At 46.6% G+C, this 17,505-nt stretch overlaps 1 protein-coding gene across 21 annotated transcripts in view; it reads right to left on the minus strand.

The window, feature by feature from the left end:
• Positions 1-17,505, minus strand: part of KSR2 (kinase suppressor of ras 2) — a 446,664-nt gene that overhangs the window by 32,943 nt on the left and 396,216 nt on the right. The window lies entirely within an intron of this gene.

Consider the following 17,505-nt stretch of genomic DNA (forward strand, 5'->3'; position numbering starts at 1 on the left):
GCAGAGGAAATCACGGATCCTTTGCTGCCACACGATGGATCACTGTAGCTGAGTCAAAAGCCACAGGCATGACACATGTCTGTGTGTACCCATATGTATGTACACATTCTTGCTTCTATGGATGCTCTTCTCTGTGTGCATGTTTATGTGTTCATGAATACATGTGTACACATGTGAGTGAATCTGTGTGTGCATATGGTGCAATGAGGTAGGACATGCATGCGTGCATGTTCGTGTAGCCATGCATACATGTGTGGGGGCATCTTTGCATTTATGTGTTCATCTATGTCTATCCCTGGGTATGTTTTTGTGACTGGTGTCGGGAGAGCCTGGGAGATATGACCATGCAGAAGTGCCAAAGCCTCTCACCTCTCAGAAAGCTCTCTGTGTTCACATTTCCCTTGGCCTTTGACATACTCCTATAAAACCATGGATTCTTTGTCTGAAAACTGGGAGTTCAGGTTGCCAGGAGTTGGGGGTTGATGAGGGTGGTGGTATAGAGTGACCATTAATGGATACAAGGTTTTTCTTTTTGAGGTGGTGAAATGTTCTAGAATTAGAGTTGGTGATAGTTGCCCAACTTTGCGAATACATACTAGAAACGACTCAACTGTATGGATGCTTTAAATGAGCAAATTTTAGGAGATATATAAATAAAATAATAAAGTTTTCAAGAAAGAAAATTAGAAGTTGACAAAAAATCCCCACTCATTTCTTCCTGTTGCATTGGCAGAGGTACAAAGGAGCCATGGTCTGGGAAATAGGAAAAACCCCTGATTTTGCAGACTTGTCAATCAGGGAAAGAATTTTGCCCCATTTCTACAGCCCATGTCTCTGCCAGCTTGATGACAAAAAGCACTGTGTCCTTTGCACTGGAAGCTTTTTAGATAAAGCCAGAATGCTGAGGGGAGCTAAGGCAGGCTGGACGGGCAGCACTGCTGGGGTGACCACTTGGACAGAAACGAATTTAAGCTACCATTTCATTATCCCAGGAGAAACGGACACAGATCTAGAGACAGGGGAATGTGCTGGGAGTAAGTGTTCCTTTTATAGGCGGAAACAGAGAAAGAGAATGGAGGGGACAGAGACAATATCACGGAGGCAGTAGCACTTCAGGGCTAGGAGCTTAGAACTTGCAGTTGAGCAGAATGAAGTTCCAGGTCCAGTCTGGGTATTCTTTTTTTTTTTTTTTTTTTTTTTTAAGATTTTATTTATTTATTTGAGAGAAAGAGAGAGAAGGGGGAGGAGGAGGAGGAGGAGGAGGAGGAGGAGGAGAAGGAGGGGAGGGGAGGGAAGGGGAGGGGAGGGGAGGGGAGGGGGAGGGAGAGGGAAGAGAGGGAAGAAGACAAAAAGAATCCCAAGCAGATTCTGCACTGAACTTGGAGCCAGACACAGAGCTCAATCTCATGACCCTGAGATCATGACCTGAGCCTAAACCAAGAGTTGGATGCTCAACCGACTGAGCCACCAGGTGCCCCTAGTCTGGGCACTCTTAAGCTTCTGGGCAAGTCACCTAAAATAAATGCAGATGGACAAGCCAGAACCTGCCTCACAGGTCTGGGGGGATTAGATTAGAAAATGTGCGTGGAAGAGACAGTGCCACATGTCTCTGAATTCCAGAGATGCTTCAGAGATGCTCCCTCCAAGTGCCACTGGAGACCATGCTGCCCAGTTTCTTTGCAGTTAGGCAGCACCGGCTGACTGGTTTTGGCCAACAAAAGGTGACCCCTGCCACTTCCTGGCTGGGATACTGAGCAGCCCATCGATAATCTCTTTTTAGATGATAGGATAGAGCCGCAGACTGGAATATCCTGGGTCTCTGAGGGACTGCGTGGAAGGCAGCCCCACCCCCACCCCCACCCCCCAGAGCATTGCCCAAACTGCAGCAAATTCTATGTGAGTGAGAAGTAAACTTTCTGAGCGAGCCATGGAAATTTCAGAGTTGATTGTCACTGTTGCATGAACCTATCCTATCCTGACATAGCTCCCGGTTAATAATATACTAAGCAGGAAGGAGGAGGAGGTTTGCAGGTTTGGGGATTAGATGAATCAGGGTTTCCCAGGACACAAGATAGGTACCACCAGCCCCAAATAGCACTGAATCACATAGTTACAATATGAGTGAGGGCATAAGATGAGCATGAAAGAGAAAGAGACAACAGCAACATGCAACCAGGAGACTCTGGCCAGGGTCACACTAGCACAATAAACATCACCAGGGGAACCAGGATCTGTGATGGGAGCTGCATTTTCCTTGATGTTGAAGAAGCACAGTTCTCTTCCAAATGCCCACAGACACCTCCATTTGTACGTAACTGGGCAGCACAGTGGTTTCAAAGAGCAGAGGCAAATGGGAATCTGCTCGGTGAGATTCAATTTCATGTTTTTGTTAATAGCTTTCTCCTGCTTCTCACAGATAGAAAGCAAGTCACCCCAGGGATGTGACCTCACCTCTCAATCATTTAAAAACAGAAAATAAACGTCCAGAGAGATTAAAAACACAGGTTCCGTGCCCTGAAAGGTTGCCGTGTGACAATGTTGCATCTTCATGGGAAAGATGAAAACTCCATGTAATCCTATTACAAATATTTCCATTAGTCACCAAGCCTCACCTTGGTAATCTGTTTCAATTCAAAGCCCTGTCATTCCCCAAAACCCAATTTAGAAGGTGCACGAACAAAATGTAAGTTTGTGCCAATTTTTCAGAGACGGGCAAAAATTGTCACTCAAGTTCATTTGGGGTTCTTCCCCCCCTGCTTAAGCTCTTGACTCCAGGGCACCAAGAGAATTCCTTCCCGTCATTCACCAGGTAATCTTGCCCTCTCAGGCCTCCTTAAATCCCTCGCTCCTGTCTACAAAGTTTCCAGGGCAAAGATGCAGAGATTCTAGTGCACAAGGGTCCAGCCACCTCAACATGCAAGGGGCATGCACACTGGGATGCTCTGGGGAGGCCAGTAAGAGGGGATGTCCGGGCTGGGGGCTGGGATATTTATAAAGAGTTAGGACCAACCAGACCTCTCACAAGCTCAAGGCCAGAGCTCAGATGTCATGCCAGTCTCTAACCATCCTGCCCACCAGTGTGGAAGCTATCAATCACATCACTGCAAGCGCTGAGTGTTGGTGGGTATAGTCGGCCCCATTGTATAGTGAAGAAATGGAAGCTCAGGGTTTAACCCCAACCTGGAGCTGGCATGTGGAGATGCTGCTCACCCTCTAAAACCAGAGCCCAGACGTGCTACTCCTTCATCTCTGTGAGTTTCATCAGCCCTCCCCAGACTCCTGCCTGAGCAGACTTATGCTCCTGTGGTTTACCCCCGGGGAACTTGGGACAAGGAACGAAACTTCCTGGAGCTTGCTATAGACTGGATGTCCCTGTCCACGCCAAAAATCCTGTTGAAACCTCATCCCCACGCCAATGGTATTTGGAGGTGGGCCCTCAAAGGGGTGATGAAGTCATAAGAGGGGTGCTCTCATGAATGAGATTGGTGCCTTGTAACGGAGACCCCCAGAGGGCCCCCTTGCCTCTTTTTATCAGGTGAGGTGGCAAGGGTAAGACAGTCATCCGTGAACCAAGAAGCAGAGTCTCACTAAACATTGGCTCTGCCAGCACTTTGATCTCAGACTTCCCAGCCTCCAGAAGTGTGAGAAATAAATGTCTGTCTATAAGCCACTCGTTCTATGGTGTCTTGTCATAGCAGCTTGAATGGACAAAGACTGAGCCTGATCTATAAAAAGCTGATAAATAATCATAGTCACCCCCATGATTGGCTGTGAGCATTCATTAACACAAAGTGGCACTCAACAGTCTGTTCAGCACAGTGCCTGGCACACTCTAAGGCTTGATATCTACTCTTATTATTACTGATTATTTGTCCCTCCGGGTCAAAATACCTTAGACTTTGGGACCCACCATACCCCTCACCAAATTGGCACCATTACTTTCCTTTTTTTTTTTTTTAACATCTTATTTATTTATTCATGAGAGACACAGAGAGAGGCAGAGACACAGGCAGAGGGAGAAGCAGGCTCCCTGTGGGGAGCCCAATGCGGGACTCCATCCCAGGACCCCAGGATCACGTCCTGAGCTGAAGACAGACACTCAACCGCTGAGCCACCCAGGTGCCCCAGCGTCATTTATTTCAATCCAACTGCACAACTGATACTTTTCCAAATGTGGCACCTTCTTTCTTGCTTTCGAGTACACAATCCCCTCCACCAAGAACACCCTTCCTTCATCTCCCACTTCTTTCAAAGGTCTTATTTGTCAGGAAATAGCCCATTGCTCCTCTCTGTGAGTTTTCATCATACCCTGCCCATACCCGTGTTTCCCCTCTTCCTCCCTGGTATAATGCTGAATTTCTTGTCTGTGCTGGATTGGGTGGCTGGATGGATGGCCAAGAGAAGGAACACATACATTAATGATTAACAAAGCCATTTTTGAAAATTTCGATTGGGGACACAGGTTTGGAATGTCCATAACTAGGAAGGAACCTTCAAAGTTGACACACATGCCACCGTATTGAGCCAACAAAACATCATTTCTATCAAAATTAGAAACAAAATGTCAAGGCTCTCAGATGTGATTTCAAAAATTATTTCAATGAGGCAGCCCAGAAGAATTAGTCTATGGATTTTATCGGTAGATCTCTAGAGAGATCATATGTGAACACTCTTTTTGGCAGCCTGAAAATGACATTTCTCTTCCCGGCCAATATCCTCTCTTTTCCCACTTAGAAAACATTGTTTTTGTTTTTGTTTTTTCTTTCTTTTTTTTCTGAGTTGTCAGTTTCAGGTTGTAATTTCTATTCCTGTTTGGCACATGTGAATGAGGGTCTGTTTGCTTCGGAGCTACCATCCTCTTGGTGTCAGAACAGCCCTGTTGTCCACAAAGCTGACTGTCACCTCCCAGTGCAGCTTCAAAAATCACATGGAAGATGGGAGAAGAAAGCCTGGTGTGGGGGCCTTTCCAGGAGAAAAGCAGACAAGCAGACCTTAGACTCTCTCCTATAAGAGGAGCAGCTGGACAGAGGCCCAGAGATAGCTCACGGGCTTCAGAGTGAATGGATAGGCTCTGGTGCCTCCCAGTCAAGGAACAGAGTCACGTGATTTAACCCCTTTGAGCCTCGATTCCTTATCTGCAAAATAAGAGTGACGGGACCATCCTCATGAATTGTCAAGGAAATGCCTAGATGTGAACCCTGCCTCTACCACTACATGTTGCTTTATCTTTCTTAGTCTCCATTTATTTCATCCATAAGCTGGATTTAATGAACCAAATTCACTGTTCTGAAAATTAAACAATTTATCTAAAGAGCTTACTGCTGTGCCTGGCACATGGAGAGTACCAACCAAAATACTGCTCTTCCCTGTTGGGGATTTACCCCAAAGATACAAATGCAATGAAACGCTGGGACACCTGCACCCCGATGTTTCTAGCAGCAATGGCCACGATAGCCAAACTGTGGAAGGAGCCTCGGTGTCCAACGAAAGATGAATGGATAAAGAAGATGTGGTTTATGTATACAATGGAATATTACTCAGCTATTAGAAATGACAAATACCCACCATTTGCTTCAACGTGGATGGAACTGGAGGGTATTATGCTGAGTGAAGTAAGTCAGTCGGAGAAGGACAAACATTATATGTTCTCATTCATTTGGGGAATATAAATAATAGTGAAAGGGAAAATAAGGGAAGGGAGAAGAAATGTGTGGGAAATATCAGAAAGGGAGACAGAACATAAAGACTGCTAACTCTGGGAAACGAACTAGGGGTGGTAGAAGGGGAGGAGGGCGGGGGGTGGGAGTGAATGGGTGACGGGCACTGGGTGTTATTCTGTATGTTAGTAAATTGAACACCAATAAAAAAAAAAAAAAAAAAAAAAAAAAAAAAAAAAAAGAAACAAAATACTGCTCTTCCTTATAAGGATTAAAAACAATTAACAGTGTGTTCATTTCCTGTCTCCCTGTAAGTAACCACTCAGGGTGTAAATTCATACAATAAACAGGTGACTCCTGGGTCTCAGGCTGAGTGCTAGACTCTGGGGTCAGTCACATAGCTCACAGAGACAATCCAGGCCCTCCTGGAACTTCTAGTGTAGGGGAGGACGCAGGCGTGAAAAGACCCTTGTCTGGCTCAGGCTACATGTGGGAGGATGGGCACAGAAGAGGGAGCAGAGCCTGCTGCGTGGGGGAAGGGTGGCTGTGGAGGAAGGTTTCTGGCAAAGGTGCAGAGAAGGCAAAGAGAGAGCATCTGCCATCATTAAGACATCGTCCCAATATCATCAGGGTGTTGGGGCCCAAGGAGACCTCCCACTGCTGTCAGGAAGTTCTAAGGGCCCTTCTCAGTTGATGAACCCAATGGTCCCTCACTGGCCTGCCTCCTCCTCCACTTCCCTCCCTCTAACCTGCTCTGCACACAGCAGGGAAATGAGCTTTGTGACTCAAAAAGGAAACCATGTTTGCGCCCCATCCGGTGCGCCAATACAAATCCTTCCAGAGTCCTCCATAGCAGAATGATGAAACCTTGTCCCATGCAACACGACTCCACCTACCACTACCCTGGCCTCTTCATGTGACCCTTGTCCCTTGTAACCAGCCAAAGGGAGCCCGAGACTGCTGCTGGGAGCAGGGAGGCAGTTATTCCTTCTGCATACTTCCAGAGCCCAAATGGGCAATTGCCTTCATACAGGTAATCACCTGAGTGACAGGTAAAGTTGGACCAGGGCAGTGTCTAAATCCAGGGGAAAGTAACTGCCAAGTGTCATGTCTGGGTGACTCAGGGAATGGCCATCTCTTCTAAAGGAGGGGGTAAGACAGACAGACAGGTGAGCAAAGTCTCAGCCAAGGCTGAGCTCCCAAGCCACATCACATCATGTCATGTCAGAGCCAATAGACGCTCACAGCGGTGGTACAGCCAAACCCCAGCATAGTCTAAGAGATACATCAGCCACCTGGGAACTAACGTTCATTCCCTCCCTCATTCACACCTTCAAGTATTTATTGAGCACCTACTATGGTATCAGCTACTGTTTTAGGTAATAGGTTAAAAAGCAATGCCTCTGCCCTCATGGAACCTACATTTTAGCATATGGAAAAAAATGAAAACAAATGAATTAGGAATAAATCAATGAGAACAACAGTGGCATGGCTAACACTTAGCTATGCCCTGTGCTACTCTAAGCATCTGAATATTCAGACTGCTTTAATTTTCCACAGCCATCTGATCCTAATACCTAATACCGGACAGGGTATTAGGCTGTCCTAATTGTACAGAAGAAGAAAGTAGGGGCACAGGGAGGGGAAGTAGCTTGCCCAAGGATGCACAGCAGTGTGGTAGAGGTAAGTTTTGGGGTCTGTGAAATCCCCAAGAAAAACAGTACAGCTGGACTAATCACTGTCTTTCACTAGCACTCCTTATGTGCACTGTTTCAAGCCCTTCACTGGCATCACCTTGGATCCTCTACATAATCTCATGTATTCTCATCATCTCCATTTTATGGGGCAGGAAAGGGGTGGTGGTGGTTGGAGGCTTGGAAACGGGAGGGGACTACCTGAGCATACTTGGCCCTAGTTCTCTTGAAAAGACAAGGTGGGAGAATGGTCTCCGCGCTTCGGCAGAACCGAAATGAGCCCAGGCACACGCCTAACCATCCCGGGCAGGACCACCATGGTTGTTATCTCTCTCCTCTCCAACTCACAGTGCAGAGGCTTGGGGCTTGGCTACTGGCCTCAATGCCCAGCTTCCCTGACTCCTCCCTGGATGGCACTAACCTTAGGTCTTTCATCTGTCAAATGGGAATAATAGTTGTACCTACTTCAGGAGGGTAGCTATAAGATGACCCCAAATCATTCAAGTAAAGGCTTTGGCAGGAGCCCTGATACCTAGTAAGTACCCAACAAACTGTAATTCTCCTTACTGTTGCTATTCCGAGTCTTCTGGTGAGAACTGTTTCTATCTATTAACACAGCTTTTGCTGCTCTTTAGAAACTGAATTTTATCTCTGAACTTTGTCCCAAGGAAGCCCAAAAGCTACTTGAAACTGGTATTTTATTGGCCAACCCGTGAGAAGTAACAACAGTGATGTTAGCTATCAGTTGTCAAGCCCAAGCTGTGCTGTTGGCATCAAAGAAACATACTTTACCTATGTTGTCGGATTTATTCCTCTTAATAATTCTGATAACTGAGACATAATCTGTCCTTTTTAAAGAACATAGCAGCCAGGAGGTTAAGACTCCAGGGTCCCTGTTACAATGGAACAGGGATTTGGGCGCAGGTCAGGGGAGAAGTTGAACATGGCTCACCTGGGAATTGTATAGTGGTTCCTAATCCTGGTTCCATGATGGAATTACCTGGAGAGCTTAAATGAAAGGACATCCAGGTCCCACCCCAGAACATTTGGATCAGGACCTTTTTTGGGGTGGAGTCCCAACATCATTCATTAAAAATTAAATTTTAAAAAGCTCCCCAGGGATCCCTGGGTGGCGCAGCGGTTTGGCGCCTGCCTTTGGCCCAGGTCGCGATCCTGGAGACCCGGGATCGAATCCCATGTCGGGCTTCCGGTGCATGGAGCCTGCTTCTCTCTCTGCCTGTGTCTCTGCCTCTCTCTCTCTCTGTGTGACTATCATAAATAAATTTAAAAAAATAAATAAATAAAAAGCTCCCCAGATAATCCCAATGTTAAGCCAAGGTTCAGAACTACTAGAAAAATGGAAACAACTCATTTTTCACTCAAAGGAAAAACAAAACAAAACAAAAAACAATGCCTCTCATTTTCATTGACATCCATCTAAAAAATGATCTGCCCTCACATCTGTTTCAAAAATTTTTTTGGTTTACAAAACACTGTCCGGTTTAATCTCCTGCTTGAAATATCTCCATAGCATAGGGATGTATGTATAGCATATGCATGTAGTGTGCCCATTCTACAGATAAGGAAGTGGAGGACCTGGCATCATCCAGCACCCAGATGGGAAAGCAGGTGTCCCAACTTCAAGTCCAAGAGGATGTCCTTAGATGAAAGGACCAGAGATCTTTAAGACATTTAAAGAAAACCATGGCCATTCATCTTACACAGGGGAAGGAGTTCAAGAGACCTGGTTTTGACACTTGACTCCCAAAGATATTCTTACCAGGGTTGACTGGAGCCTTTTACTGCAGTATTGAAAGGCAACACAGAACCAGTTGTCGAAACCGGGCCAGATGGAGCAGAGAAGGGGAGGAGATGCGTTCCTCAGAGAAAGACCACTTAGAAATAAAGTGAAGGTTTCTGGAATTACAAGGCAGGAACCATTAAGGCCAGTGGGTGTCCGTCTGTCCCCAGCAGTTCCATCTGCCTGCAGCCAGTGATTGTGCTGAGGCTCTACTCTGGTTGTTTTTTTTTTTTTTTTTTTTTTGAGTGGGTTAAATCTACTCCCCTGTGATCTTGTTTGAACTGCTGATTTGCTTAGCAAACTCTTTCTCTATAAATAATGAATAACTCAACTCCAGCCTGCCACTGATACATTATTACAAGTTGGGAGTTAATGGGGTGTAAAGTAGGCAGGGAACAGCCCTGCCACTCATCCCTCTCCCCACCTCCAACCTTCAGAAAATGTGCTAAGCTACATTGGAGCCTACTAAATTGGCATCTTTTCTCCCCATCCCCACCAGCCCAAGACCTCCAGGTACTTCCAGGGTCTCTGCTTCCATGCTCATCAGCACAGAATCCCATAAAAATAAGACCAAAGGCAAGGAAACAGGAGGCAGAGATGATTCTTTCAGCCTTGCTGCCTGTTTTTTGTTTAGATGGTCTGTTTTCTTTTCATATCTGGGAATGTGCCACCCACAGTTCATTTCCATGGGCGTGCAGTCTGCTGCGATTACCGTCTATGGATGTTTCCCTACTCTACCCTTGCTTTGCTCCAAGGAGCTGGCTTTAATTATGACACACTGTCTGACTCCAACAGGTCTCAGAAGGAAAGCTCTAAACTCTCATTCCCAGTGCCTATCAGTGCTAATGGGTTCTCAACAACCATTTGCTGAATGGCTAGATGGCTAGATCATTCTATATGAGTAGATGGGCTATGAGTAGGTGGATGAGCATATGAATATCTAGGCAGGAGATGGGAGGATGAGTTGGTAGGAAGAAGGGTACTTGAGCAGATGGATGTTGGATGGATGGATGGATGGATGGATGGATGAATGGATGGGGAAGACAGGGCAAATGCTGGATGGGTGCGGGAAGGAAGGGTGGTGATGTTGGATGGGTACATCTGTAAAGAGGGGTGGGGGTATGATATGGGTAGATGAATTGATGAGAAGGTGGATGGGTGGATGGATGGATGGATGGATGGATGGATGGATGAATTGAGGAGAGGATGGATGGATGGATGGATGGATAGATGGGTGGGTAGATGGGTGGAAAGGTGGATAGATGGATGGATAGATGGATAAATGAGTGGTCATTCACTCCTAAGGGTTCAACTTAGGCAAACCAGGCCCAGTCAAGGAGGAAAATGACCCAGATAAAGATGAAGTAGGTAATGTTCTAATCATTTCACAAACAGACAAACTGAGAGCTGGAAAGGTTAAAGGTTTGTCTGAGGTCACAGCAGAAGTAGTATTTGAACTTTTGGCTCCCTTCCGGCCCTTCCCTTGCCCTACACAGCACATAATGGAAGGCCCATCCCTCCAGATGCCATGTCAACAGCACTCATTTTCCACCTCCATATTCTGTAACTGGATGAGTGAGATAAGCCCCAGGGATATCCCAGCACCAAGGCTGAAAGCTGGAGAGGAAGAGGGTGGGGCAGGGAAAGCAGAATTCCAACAGGAGGAACGCGTGCAAGGCCGGCTGGGCCCAAGAAACAGTGAGTTAACAAGATGAATAATAATAGCCCATTGGGCTAAGGTATAGCATCTTTTGCCTGAGAGCCTGTCAGAAGCACTTCTATTGCTCAGATAGAGATCGGACCTGGGTGCCAGACATGCAGGGACATGCCCCAGTGGTCTACATAAACTCCAGACAAGTCCACTGAAAATCCTTGATCTGGGCCTCAGTCCCAAAAGGCTGTACTAATAGTTGCCTAGGAGGGACTGGCTCCAGCTGGGGAAAGTCTGAAGATGGCTGGGACTCCTTCCTTGCCTTTGAAGATATTGGGTCTGCTCCTGCTCGGCATTCCTTTGGGTCTTTTGAACACCTACAAGAAACGGAATCTGCTTTTGAAGAGGACTCAGAGACGAGCCTTTTGATTAGAGGCAAGAACAACTTCCCAACCCCAAGACTCTCTGTTTCTGTCAAAAGGAGAGGACAGCTGAGACCCGTGGCCCTATTTCTCATCTGTCAGTCATGGTAGAGGGATGGTCTGCCCGGGAGACCACTGAAGTACTGGACCCCAGGAAGGGGACACTGATTGCCGCTCCCCTCAGCTGCAGCCCCAGCTTGAAACTTGGGTCACTGCCACCTGCCAGTTCAAGAAGAAAATCCTCCTCCCCAGTAAAGTGCTTATGTATACCCACTTTGACAACAGCAGACAGGAGCCCTGATCCCAGCTCCACCAGTACAGAAGTACCAACCTCACCTGGTAGCTGGGAAAAGTCAAAGTGCTTAGATCACCACCAGACATGTAGTCAATGCTTCATAAACTGTTATTATTAGACAATTTTAAAAACTAGTGCACATTTCTCTAATTCTGGCCATTTCATGCCAAGTTTTCAGTCTTGCCATTCCATATGCTCCTCCTAGCCACCCAGGGAAACATACATGGTTATCTCCACTTTATAGATGAAAACACGGAGGCTAAGAGAGGGGGAGTGATTTGATCAAGGTCACACAGCCAGCATGTGACAAAACCAGGACTCATAACTCCATGTCCAAAGTTCTTCCTCTTGTAGCATATGACAAGAGTGGTATTTGCATTGCCCCCTTGCATACTCACGATGCAGGGCTACTAGTAATAATCACTGCGGCAACGAGAATTGCCAATACTTACATAGAACTTCATGTTATTAGCCTTAAAAATAAAACACCCATTATTTTATAACAGCAAAATAGCAGAGAATTGCAACCCAGGATAAGCAAGCTACGGCAAAGCCATAGGCAAGTCCAACAAACAAAGAGGACGTTATTTTATGGAGAAGGAAGCGGAAGCTGGGAGGGGTTGTTTTGAAAGGAAAGTCCAGAGGAGAGAAGCAAGGGTTCAGGGTGAGGAGTTGCTCATCAGCTGAGTTCCAGGGCTAGTCGATCCTTGTAGGAGAAGCAATGTACATCTCTCCCTGCTGGGGTCTGGATTGATGATTCTTTCCTGTGGAGATTCTTTTGTTAGGGGTCTGTAAATTGATGATTCTTCCTGCCACTGACATTGAGTGGCACAGCTCCCCCTTCCAGCCTTCCCTGCCAGCATCCTGAGTCCACTTTAGTGAGGCTTTCCATTACCAATTTCTACAAGGTGTAACAGGCTTAGTGCCTTATATGTAGAAACCCACTTAATCCTCAACAATCCCTACCCACAAGGTAGGGGCCTATAATCTCCATTGCACAGATACAGAAAAGTGAGGCTCAGAAAGGCTTAAAAATTACCAGTCCAAATGAAAAACTTACATTGACAAACCTGTATTAAAGTCTAATTACTCAGATCCAGACAACTAGTAAACCGAGAGTTTTGGGAGCTTATTTTGGTGACTGTCGGCTTGTACTTTCTGATGACGCACGCGGCTGGGCACTGGGAGATATACAGATTCTTGACTTTAACATGCAAGAATGCTTCCCCACCCCAGTTAAATTTTCTATATAGGGAAAATCCCCATAAATTTTACTCCATACTTGGGCAGCCCAGGTGGCTCAGCGGTTTAGCATCACCTTTGGCCCAGGGTGTGATCCTAGAGACCGGGGATTGAGTGCCGCATCAGGCTCCCTGTGTGGAACCTGCTTCTCCCTCTGCCTGTGTCTCTGCCTGTGTCTCTGCCTCTCTCTCTCTCTCTCTCTCTCTCATGAATAAATAAATAAAATCTTTAAAAAAATTTTACTCCATACCCAAGGATGAGAGAAGCGACCAGAGCATGACAGTGATCTATGAAACTCATTCAGAGAGCCTTGGAGAACAGTCACAAGGAATATTCGAACACAAAATTATGTCTGTTCTTAAGATGACACAGTAGAGCCTGGTAGTGTTAAGGCTCAAGAGAGCCTTAAGGATCAGAGAGGTCAATGGTATTGCCTGATTCAGACTCACACCAGCTGTAGGTCTTTGGATGAGCCACCTCATCTCCCAAAGTCCCAGCCTCCTCATCTGTAAAATGTGGACAACAATTATATGAAGCAATAGCTCTAAAGTACCTAGCAGAGAACTCAGCATGCAGTAGAAGCTCAACAAACAAGTTCCCCTTGACATCGAGAGTGCCACTTCACAACAAAGCCCTCTCTTATATGGGCAAGGATTCAACCAGGCAACCAACTTCCCTTCCTTCCTTTTAGTTATGCTGAACATCAAGGATTGGTTTTGAAAACAATGCTGTGCCGTGCCCAGAAAGAACACTCCCCGGAGCGGACTCACTTCCAGCCTCGGTGAATCCGTACAGCCATTCTGATGAATTTCAGCTCTTTCCTGTTGTTCCTGGGAATGGATCGTCCAGCTGTGTGCCTCAGCCCCCTCTGAAACTATTACTAGCATCACTAAAATCGTCACCATCCTTCCAGTTCAGAGGGTAAAGAGCTCCATTCCCACGTGAACCTCGGCCCTAACCTGGAAGTTCACATGGTGTACACCTAGGAGGGGCAGTCAAACATCCCTGGACATGTAAACAGGGAAGTCTGCCAATGGGTGGAAAGCCACAACCCAACAAAATATTGAGGCTGCAGGAGTTCCAGGGAACACTTTTCCAGCTGCATCTCGCCTGGTCTTTCTATAGCAGCATCTGAGACTGCTGACCACTCTCCGTTGCTGAAATACTGTCTGCCCTGGGCTTCTACGATAACACCCTCCTGGTTCTCCTCGTTTCTCTGGCCCCTCCTGATCAGGCTTCCTTATAGGCACACTCTACCTTCTTCTCACCTACATCTTTCCCCACTGCCCTCACTGGTTCTCAAAGTGGGGTTCCTACACCTACAATGTCAGCATCACTTGGGAACCAGTTAAAAATGCAAATTCTCAGGCCCCACCCAGGAGTTCCACTTGGAGAAGTGCTGCTCCAGGCCCTTGGTTCCTCGTTTCTCATAGCACAGATGACTGCCAGCTCTGGGCCTCACGTCCAGAATTGCACTCTGAACAGCCATTTATCTAAATGCCTACCTGACGTCACCTCTTGAAAGGCTCAGAGGTACCTTATGCTCAATGTGCCAACCAGACTTTTGATTTTGCTCCCTGTCCCTGACTGAGTTCAGCAATCTCTTCCTTGGTGGGGGTTGCCAGCCACTAAGCAGCCTGGTCTCCGTTCCCCATCACATCCAGGCTTTCCATCCTCTCTTTTCTTCCAGAGGAGGGTGCAGCCCACAGGCAGACGAGATTTCTGAGCACTCAACATTCAGAGAATGGAAAAAAAATACTAAATACCATTTCTCTTTAAAGCAGACCTTTCCTTGGATCTCTGTAGTTCACCAAAAAAAAAAAAAAAAAAGTACCCAAGGTGTGCCAGGTACCATGCCTGCATCTAGGGATACTGTTTGTCTGTCTCGTCCTGCTCCGTCTCCCGGGTTCTCCCTCTTCTGCCAAAACAAACTCTTATTTCACATTCAAAGATATAGGCTCCCAATGCATATATTAATATACCTATTGATTTTCCTCTTGCCAGTCATTATCAAGATTTATTTATCCCCCTGGCTCCCCATTGATTGAGGAAAGCAGTATTCCCACTGGTCAATCAATCCTGATATAGTCCATGACAAAGAGTCAATATCTATTTATTATTTGATTTATGGGCTTAATTATCTTAAACATGACCAGGCAGGGACAATGCAGAAGCTGAGAAGTGCTCAAGCAACCATAACCAGTTTGGGAATACATCAAAGCAAAGCCCAGGGCCCAGCAAGTTCCCAGAGCAGTGAAAACATACTGATCTGACACTTCCCACTCTCCACCCACCCACACCACCCTGGAGGCCACCACAAGGAGAGGGGAGGGGACGGACACATGCCAGGGTTACAATTTGCACCTGGCCACTCAACAAGTCATAAGCCAGGTAAGTTTGGTGGTTCAGACAAATGAACAGGACCTGGAGGTAGGTCAGCTTTTTCCCCCTGCCCAGGGGTGAGGACCAGCAGATCAAGGTTCTCAGAGGCCCAAGGGGCATTAGAAAGAAGAATGGACTTAGAGTTGGGAAGGGAAAGAACAGGAGGGAGTGGTTTGTTATGAACTCTGGTCTGAATTAGACAATCCTGAGTTCGAATCCTGACCATCCCCAGCATTATGTAACCGTAGCCACCTTGCTTCATCTGCTTCCTCATCCATAAATGGGGGAATTGAATGTACCTACTTCAGACAGTCACTAAACCCATTCAAAAGACAGAAAATCCAGTATTTGCACGCAGGCCGATCAGATCGCAGAAAACCAGCTTTTAATTACAACCCTGATTTACTCCGCAAAGCTGCCCCCATGCTCCTGAGTCTGTTTAACCATGGCCTGCCAGCAAAGCTGAGGAAACCGTCCCTCTGGTTTCTGGAACACATGTTAAGGACCTGATGTTGCCCACACTTGCCTTCAAAACATGGGAGCACAGCTGGCTATTTTTAACTTGGGTAAATAGTGAAAGCTGTTGAAAATGCCTTTGTTTCCAGAGGACTGCCAGCTTGCTGTTGCTCTCTCCCCTCAGGGAGTCATGCCAAGTATCTTTTAGAACCTAGGGCATTAAAACCCACATTTGTTCCCGCTGATGTCCGAGGAGGATTAATGCTGTCCACACCATTTTTGGAGGGGGGACGGGGAACAGATGGACAGTCCTGCTGCAAGCTCCTCTAAGGAAAGGGATCACCAGGGATCACCCCAAAGTGGTCTTTCTAAAATGTGAACTGGACTGTGTTACTCCTCTGGCTAAAACTCTGGGTAGTACTCCCTGCCTCTGGGAGAAAAGTCCAGATTCCTTAGCTTGGCCCATGAGGTCCTTTCAGACTATCTCCAGCTTCTTATCTCTTGCTAGTACCCAAATGGGTCCTATACTCCAGCTGCTGACTCTGCTGCCTCTTCCCTGTCTTGTTCCCTCCCAACGCCAGCCCTCTGCATTACAGTTCTTGGCTGTTAGGAATGCCAATACCTTCTTGTCCCTCTGGCCAGTTCCTTGGTTGGAAAAGGGGCCAGCTCCAGGTCCTCACAGCTCCCCAGGATCCTATTGCAGAGATTGTGACACTGAGAATCATCCAGTTACCTGTCTGTGAGCATCAGGGTGCAGGGGCCATGCCTTCCCTTCCTCATTTCCACCATTATACCCAGTCTCTTTTTGTATTCTCACTTACATCACATAGTTGGCATCTTTTGCTTTTGGTCCCTGTTAATTCCCCCACATCCTATAGCCACCCCCCCCACCAGTTTGTACTACATTTTACTTATGTCCCACTCATTTCTCAGTGATTCCGAGTAAACAGTACCATTCATTGTTTGCTGCTACACTTGCCTAGAGGAGCAGGCTGTGATAATGTGTGTGAATATATTTTTGGAAATAGTTATTCACTCATTCAACAAGTATTTAAGGAGGACCCAGTGTTTTAGAGACTGGGGATGCAGAGGTGAGCCAAATAGCTGAGGTCCAGCTTTCCTAGGGCTTATGTTCTAGGGTGGGGGAAAGGATGTAGGGAAAAGAGACAAAAAGCAAGCAAACTGAGGAAGATATCTTATGGTGAGAAGTGCTCTAATGAAAACAAAACAGCGATGGCGTACCAGGGAATGGGGAGGGGGGGAGGTGGGCAATGCAATACCACTTTGGATTGACTCCAGGGCCTCATGCTCTTCTAGGCTCCTCTAGTCCTGCCAGCTTCTTCTCAGTCCCCTGTGCATGGTGACCCTTCCCCACCAAGGCACCCTGTGCGGGTGGAGGTGCTCTAGGCTCTGTCCTTGGGTGACCGCAGCTTCCACAGAAGCCCACAGCTTCAATCACCACTTCTTTGCAGATGACTCACACATGGTTATTTCCAGCCTCAACCTTTCTCTGAGCTAGAGACCAGGATATCCAGCTCCTTTGTCAACATCTCCCTGTGGATAGGTCAAAGCTCAGAGAGGTTAAGTAACATGGCCAAGGTACAAGACAGGAGCAGCACTGGACCATGAGTCCAAGGGGTCAACCTATAGCCATCACCTTGTATCATTTGATGTTATAATAAACATAAAACACCTGCTGCTTGTAGTGCCAGGGATGCCTTGGCACCCGGGAGGAAATACACCTCTACTGTTAATTGCTATCACTATCATTATTGCTATCATCATTAGAGTAGCATCATTATTATCATAGCAACTGGGAGATACAAGGTATTGAGCACCTCTGGCTATTGGAGGCATTAAGCTATAGCTTGATCTCTAATTCTTATTTCTACCTTGCAGGAGGGA

This window comes from Canis aureus, chromosome 27, assembly GCF_053574225.1.
Source record: "Canis aureus isolate CA01 chromosome 27, VMU_Caureus_v.1.0, whole genome shotgun sequence".
In the NCBI taxonomy this organism is placed as follows: Eukaryota; Metazoa; Chordata; class Mammalia; order Carnivora; family Canidae; genus Canis; species Canis aureus.